Source organism: Ahaetulla prasina, chromosome 2, assembly GCF_028640845.1.
Source record: "Ahaetulla prasina isolate Xishuangbanna chromosome 2, ASM2864084v1, whole genome shotgun sequence".
Lineage (NCBI taxonomy): Eukaryota > Metazoa > Chordata > Lepidosauria > Squamata > Colubridae > Ahaetulla > Ahaetulla prasina.
This window is the reverse complement of record NC_080540.1, coordinates 14,916,872-14,923,795: the sequence shown is the minus strand read 5'-3', so window position 1 is coordinate 14,923,795 and position 6,924 is coordinate 14,916,872.

Sequence of the window (6,924 nt, the reverse complement as noted above, 5' to 3'; positions counted from 1 at the left end):
CAGGGGCTTTTCCAGTTTTTTTTTTTAAAGGTTTTACGGGGAAGAAAAAAAATGTGCATTACTCATCCATGGCATAGGTTGCCTTCTTATGTTTCTTTCCAGGCTACACTCACAATTTTATAACCCCGAGGCGGCTGTTGTTTGCTGATACTGTTTCGTAAATGTCTTAGGGGCTTCCTTGGATTTTGCCTGTTCTGTGTAGGGTAAGGATGAATGTGCAGATTTTTTTTTAAATGGAGTGTTTTACATATGAATCACCATTCCCTTTTATTTAATGGATTATAGGATGGGCGGGAAAGGAAAGGGTTAGCTCTTGTTCCTTGAAACGGATTTGCCTGGCTTCCTTGTTAGATGGATTTAAAAAAAAAAAATAGTGGCATTTTCACTTGGGGTGATATCTTTTATGGATTTATTACACCGATATCCTGTTTCATGGGAACCCACAGGAATTAATTAATTAACTCATAGAATCATCTATTGCAATGTTCTTCCTGTTGAAAACTTCTTCAGCTTCAATCACAATACAAGAGCAAACAATAGATTTAAACTTAATGTTAACCGTTCCATCTTGATTGCAGAAAATATGACTTCTGTAACAGAGTTATTAATGCTTGGAATCCCAAAATCTTTAACCAAAAACTATCTACTATTCCTAAGAGATCTATATGGGCGTGCATAAGAGCACAAACGTGCCTACCGTTCCTGTCCTATTGTTCTCTTTCATTATATCCAATCAATATAGTTATTACCTACTTATGCTTATATATATATGCTTATATATTATATAGTTACTTTCATGCTTATGCTTATATATACTGTTGTGACAAAATAAATAAATAAAAATAAATAAATAAAAATTCCCCATCCCCTGTCCCTATTTCTATTGGCATCCTTCAGTCTCAAAAGACTATGGTATCGTGCTCCGGAAACGGCATCTAGTGTGGCTAAAAAGGACAATTTGAGAGTGGCGATCCCTTCCACACTGAGGGCAGATACTTTCTGTCCCCTGCCCAGCCCCCAGATTTCGCTGGTTCCGGAACTGCCTCTTTGCCTCTGCCTGCCGAACAAATGTCTCTTCGGATTGGAGAAGGCCATGCTGCGTCTTTAGCATCCAAGCTGAACGATCGGAGGTCAAGGTTTCCCAGTTGTTAATGTCTATTCCCAGGGCCTTTAGGTCCCCCTTGCAGATATCCTTATATCGCAGCTGTGGTCTCCCTCTGAGGTGTTTTCCCTGCACTAGTTCTCCATACAGGAGATCTTTCTCCTGATCTAATGTCATATAAGAGATCTAATGACAGTAAAAAGATGGGGAAAGGGGCTTTGATTACATGGCTGTAGCCAACATCTTGACTTTTTTGACCTACTCCCTTCAGATCTGTATCTGTTCTTTACTGGAATGCTCCCCTCTCTGGTTTTATCCTCACAACCACCTTGCGAGGCAGGGAGAGATGGAGGAAAAAACTCCCAGGTTCAGACGAAATTTAAACTTTCCACCTCCTTCCCTTGATCACAGGCTGATGTTTGCCCTCCGTCCAGATGTTGGGGGAGAAGAAAAAGACCATCTAGCTCAGGGGTCTTCAACCTTGGCAACTTTAATACTTGTGGACTTCAATTCCCAGAGTTCCTCAGCCAGCTTTTGCTCTGGGAGTTGAAGTCCACAGGTCTTAAAGTTGCCAAGGTTGGAAACCCCTGAGCTAGCTTGACTGTTGTACTGTATCTGTTTTGCAATGTTCTAACTAATATTATCTCCATGGAATCTTTGTGAGGTCGTTTTGCATGACGAAATTTCTTTCTGGATACAGGAAGTCAGAAATAAGCCAAGATGGCCGTGACTACATAATTTAGGTCCTCAATTTAAAAAAAAACAACTGGGCACAGATAACTATGTGCTGCGTTGATCTTCTCAGATATTGCACCAGGATTGGGGGGGGGGATATCGGTTTCTAAATGTATTCCCCCCCTCATCCTTCCTCCCAAATATCCAAGGGATTATCTTCTTGAAAGTTCCATGAAGCTTTGGTGAGAGGGAATGACCCACCATTGCCCACTGAATTTAGAATAGCATATAATAGAGTGGAGTGGAGTGGAGTGGAGTGGAGTGGAGTGGAGTGGAGTGGAATAGAATAGAATAGAATAGAATAGAATAGAATAGAATAGAATAGAATAGAATAGAATAGAATAGAATAACAGAGTTGGAAGGGACCTTGGAGGTCTTCTAGTCCAACCCCCTGCCTAGGCAGGAAACCCTACACCACTTCAGACAAATGGTTATCCAAAATCTTCTTAAAAACTTCCAGTGTTGGTTGGAGCATTCACAACTTCTGGAGGCAGAGTTGTTCCACTGATTAATTGTTCCGTCAGGAAATTTCACCAAAAGCTAGTTGTGAATTTCAGTCTGGATTTCCATGGTCCTGCTTTCCCAATGCTGTGCTCCCTGCCCATCTTGCAAAGCAACAAAACTCAGTTTCTCTGTTTCGTGGGGCAAGCTTATTAAAAGCAAATGGTTGCCGAGACCAGAATGGGATTAGTTTCATACAGTCCTGATTGTGTGTTGATCAGCCACACGATGAATGGCTTAAGCGAGAACAAACTCACTCCACTAATCAGCCAAGCTATTGGAAGGCATTCAGAGCAGAGCCCAAAGGCGTCCGTAGCTGGGACAAAACAACTCAAAATGGCGCCTGCAACATGATCAAGGTTATGTCTTTTACTACAGTTCTAGATCAGCATAAGAAGGGTGAAATACAAACAATCAATAATTTTAAAAAATAAAACAAATATAAAATACACAAACCTAAAAAAGATTAAAAGCGCACACACAAATCTAAAAAAAATCCAAAACCTTATGCTTGAAGCCCCATCCTTTGACATGTGTGTCGTGACATTTGGATTTGATCAAATAGTTGTGGCCACTATTTGACTTTTTTTTTTTTTTAGAACACACCCCACCCCACCTCAGCAAACTTTCCTAGCACAGCTAAATATTTCGGTCCAGCTCTCCAGAGGACTTAGGGGCAGGGAATTTTAAGGATGGAAGCATTTCATCTCAAATAAACCTTGTGTTTCCATTTCCCCACCCTCAATTGAGAAACTTAAAAACCAGGCCATTCCAAACCAGCCATTTTACCGTCACATTCAGTGATGCAATTTGGTGGGCTACAGAAGGGATGTAGCCTGGAGGTGGGTTTCAGCAGGTTCTGAGCAGTTCTGGAGAACCAATAGCGGAAATTCTGAGTAGTTTGGAGAACCGGTAGTAAAAATTCTGACTGGCCCCACCCCCATCTATTCTCTGCCTCCAGAGTCCCAGCTGATGGGGAGGAAATGGGGATTTTGCAGTAACCTTCCCTTGGAGTGGGAGGGAATGGAGATTTTACAGTATCCTTCCCCTGTCACGCCCACCAAGCCATACCCACAGAACCGGAAGTAAAAAAATTTGAAACCCACCACTGATGTAGCCCCCCCTCAAATGAGATGATGGGGGATACCTGTGGCTTAGCACAGTGTTTCTTAACCTTCGTAACTTTAAGAAGTGTGGATTTCCAGCTCCCAGCTGGCTGGGGAATTCTGGGAGTTGAAGTCCCACAGATTTTAAAGTGGAGAAAGTTGAGAAACACTGGCTTAGCACATTGATAGAATCCAAGCAAACATGGTTCAGACAGCAAGCTGTGGTTAAGCAAACCATCTTTCAGCGTCTGTAGAGATTCTCAGTCATCCAGGTCATGGTTGTCGCAAAGGTGCTTTTTTTTTCCCCAGTAGGCAGCTGGACTTTCTTGTTTTTCTTTTTGAAGACGTTTCGCTTCTCATCCAAGAAGCTTCTTCAGCTCTGACAGGATTCCATTCCCCACTATCCTGTCAGAACTGGAGAAGCTTCTTTCAGAGTGATACAGGAACTGATCCGTTTGATTTCAAAAGAGGGCATCACAAGAATAGGCTTGTGACCAATTTTAGCCCTTTAATTACGTTTTTAGTAGTAGCTCCAGTGAAAATGAATGAAATATAGGTGAATATAGGTTTTTTTAAAAGAATATAGCCAGTGAATAAAAAAAACAAAAACTCTTCTCCAAACACGCAAAGTTGGTGAAAAGGGGGGAATGGGTTGAATCATCCACTTAAAGGGGAGTATTTCCAACAATACAGCTTATTTATTTTGCAAACCAAGAATTAAAAAAAAAAAAAATAGAATGAATCATTTCCACGAAACAATAATAAAAAACAGCTGTGCTCAGATATATTGCCAGAGTACTCCTTTCCTTTTCCTTCCCCTAATTTCTCCAGAAAGCGTTGGAGAGACAAATGATCTGAGGGACTTATTTCCTTTATAAAAAAGCAAAAAGAAATCAAAGTTTCAGTGAAACCATCAGCCTGCTAATTCCAGCTTGTGCTTATGAGGGGTCAGGTTTTTTTCTGACTCAGGATTGCCCTGTAATTAACTTCCAATGTGGGGCTTCCTTCTCCCCAGGAGTCTATATTTTGTATAGGCATAAACTAGATTGAGATGTAACATTAACGTTAACGTCATCAAATTATCATACCATTCTAAATAACGGATCGGTTTGGATAATCTCCTTAATGCAAGTGCTTTACATTAAAAAATTCTGTGATCAATATCATTGACCTTGATTGGATTTCGTCATGTCCAGGCACTGTTTTGAGAAAGGAGGACAGGATTTCCTTATAATAGGGTGGTGAGGAATGGGGAAATGGGTCTTCCAGTTAATGATGATGATAGATATCTCATCATATGACAACATTGTAAGAATGGGGATTATGGAGAACCAAGGTGGGTACTACTGAAGATGCTTGAATCGAAGTTGGAAGATCCAAGTTCTAGGTTCCCCTTCAGCTACAGATGCTCCCTTGGAAATGGTGGGCCAGTTCTTCCTACAATGGTCTAGTGGTAAAAATGTTGGACTCACATCAGGGAGATCTAGGTTCTAGGTTCAACCATGAAAACTCTTTTGGGGACTGTGCGCCGGTTCTTCCTTCTCAACCTTATCCAGTGGTGAAAGAGTTGGACTGGTATCAGGGAGACCCAGGTTCTAGATTTCCCTTCAGCCACGGATGCTCCCTTGGGAACGGTGGGCCAGTTTTTCCCATAATGATCTAGTGGTAAAAATGTTGGCCTCACATCAGGGAGATCCAGGTTCTAGGTTCCCCTTCAGCCATGGAAATTCTTTTGGGGACTGTGCGCCAGTTCTTCCTTCTCAACCTTGCCCAGTGGTGAAAGAGTTGGGCTGGAATTAGGGAGACCCAGGTTCTAGGTTCCCCTTCAGCCATGGATGCTCCCTTGGGAACTGTGGGCCAATTCTTCCCTCTCAGCGTGGTCTAATGGTGAAAATGTTGTACTGGCACCAGGGATACACAGGTTCTAAGTTCCCCTTCAGCCACATACGATCCCTGGGGATCTCTGGGCCAGCTCCTCTCCCTCTCAGCCTGCCTGGTCTAGTAGTAGAAATGTTGGGATGGCACCAGGGAGAGCCAGGTTCTAGGTTCTTCTTCTGCCACAAAAACTCTGTGAGAGAACTTGGGGGTCATTCTCTCACAGTCAAGACCCAGTGGGCTGTAAAAGGGGAAGATATTAAACTAGCCATTAGGAAACACCGGTTTTAATCCTCCCTTAGACATATGCTAGCTGGAGAATTCTGGGAGTCCCTGTATACAATGTAAAGTTGCCAACGTTGATGACAATTATTCTAGACTAGCATCCAGATCAACCAGGTTGTATATATTGTATATTGTATATTGCAGTAATGAGGACAGGCTTTCTAACCTAAAATTCCACAGCTGGATGAAGATGATGATTGATTAGATTTAGTAAGGCCAATTTATCATGGCCACCCACTCCAAAGGATGGTGTAAATCACTAGTGTGGGTGCCAAAACTGGCTTTTTGGGTGCCCTGCTGCCACTTCCTATATAGCCTGCTCTCCCCCTGAACACTTCTGAAGCAGTGGTCACCTATAACCATGTCAGCTAAGGATGATGGGAGCTGTAGCACTAGAGTACGAAAGGGTCAATCACCTGGTATGGTGATGAAAACATTGGACTGGCACCCCACCCCTGCGAGGTAGGATAGTGTGAGGAGGGCAAATCAGCCTCCTAATCGATAGGAGGAATAAGCAAATCCAAGGATTGGTGACAGGGAAGGGCATCCGGCCAGTAAACACTCGGCTCCATTCAGTTGACCGGACTCTACCCCGCAAAGGATTATTGGGGGGGGGGCGGTCGTTAAAAGAGGATGTTGATGAAAACGAATCCAAGGAGGGCCCGGACAGCAGACAGATCGCTTTCCCACCCCACTCCCCGCCTTCACTTTCCGATCCCCACAACCAGAGGTGGGTTTCAGCAGGTTCTGACCAGTTCTGGAGAACCGTTAGCGGAAATTTTGAGTAGTTCGGAGAACCGGTAGTAAAAATCCTGATTGGCCCGGCCCCCATCTATTCTCTGCCTCCCGAGTCCCAGCTGATCGGGAGGAAACGGCGATTTTGCAGTAACCTTCCCCTGGAATGGGGTGGGAATGGAGAGTTTACAGTATCCTTCCCCTACCATGCCCACCAAGCCATGCCCATCAAGCCATGCCCCACCAACAGAACCAGTAGTAAAAAAAATTGAAACCCACAACCCCTGCGAGGTAGGACAACGTGAAAGCGAAGCAGGATTCGCTTTCTTGGCCAACCCATTTCCCACTTCACACCCTTGGAGTTCTTTTTTCCGCCCTATTCCCCTCGCCTAATTTCCCCTTCCTGGATTGTTAGATATTCGCTTTCCTTTTTCCTTTCTCTCTCTCTCTCTCTTTTTTTTTAAACCCTCCAAGCGGCATTTCCCCCATTGCTCCGTCTCCTGCACGTCTCCCGCAGTCCGGGCAAGTCGAGGCATTTCCCCCCACGTCGAGGTTCCGCCCACCGTCCTTTTCCAGCACGCAACC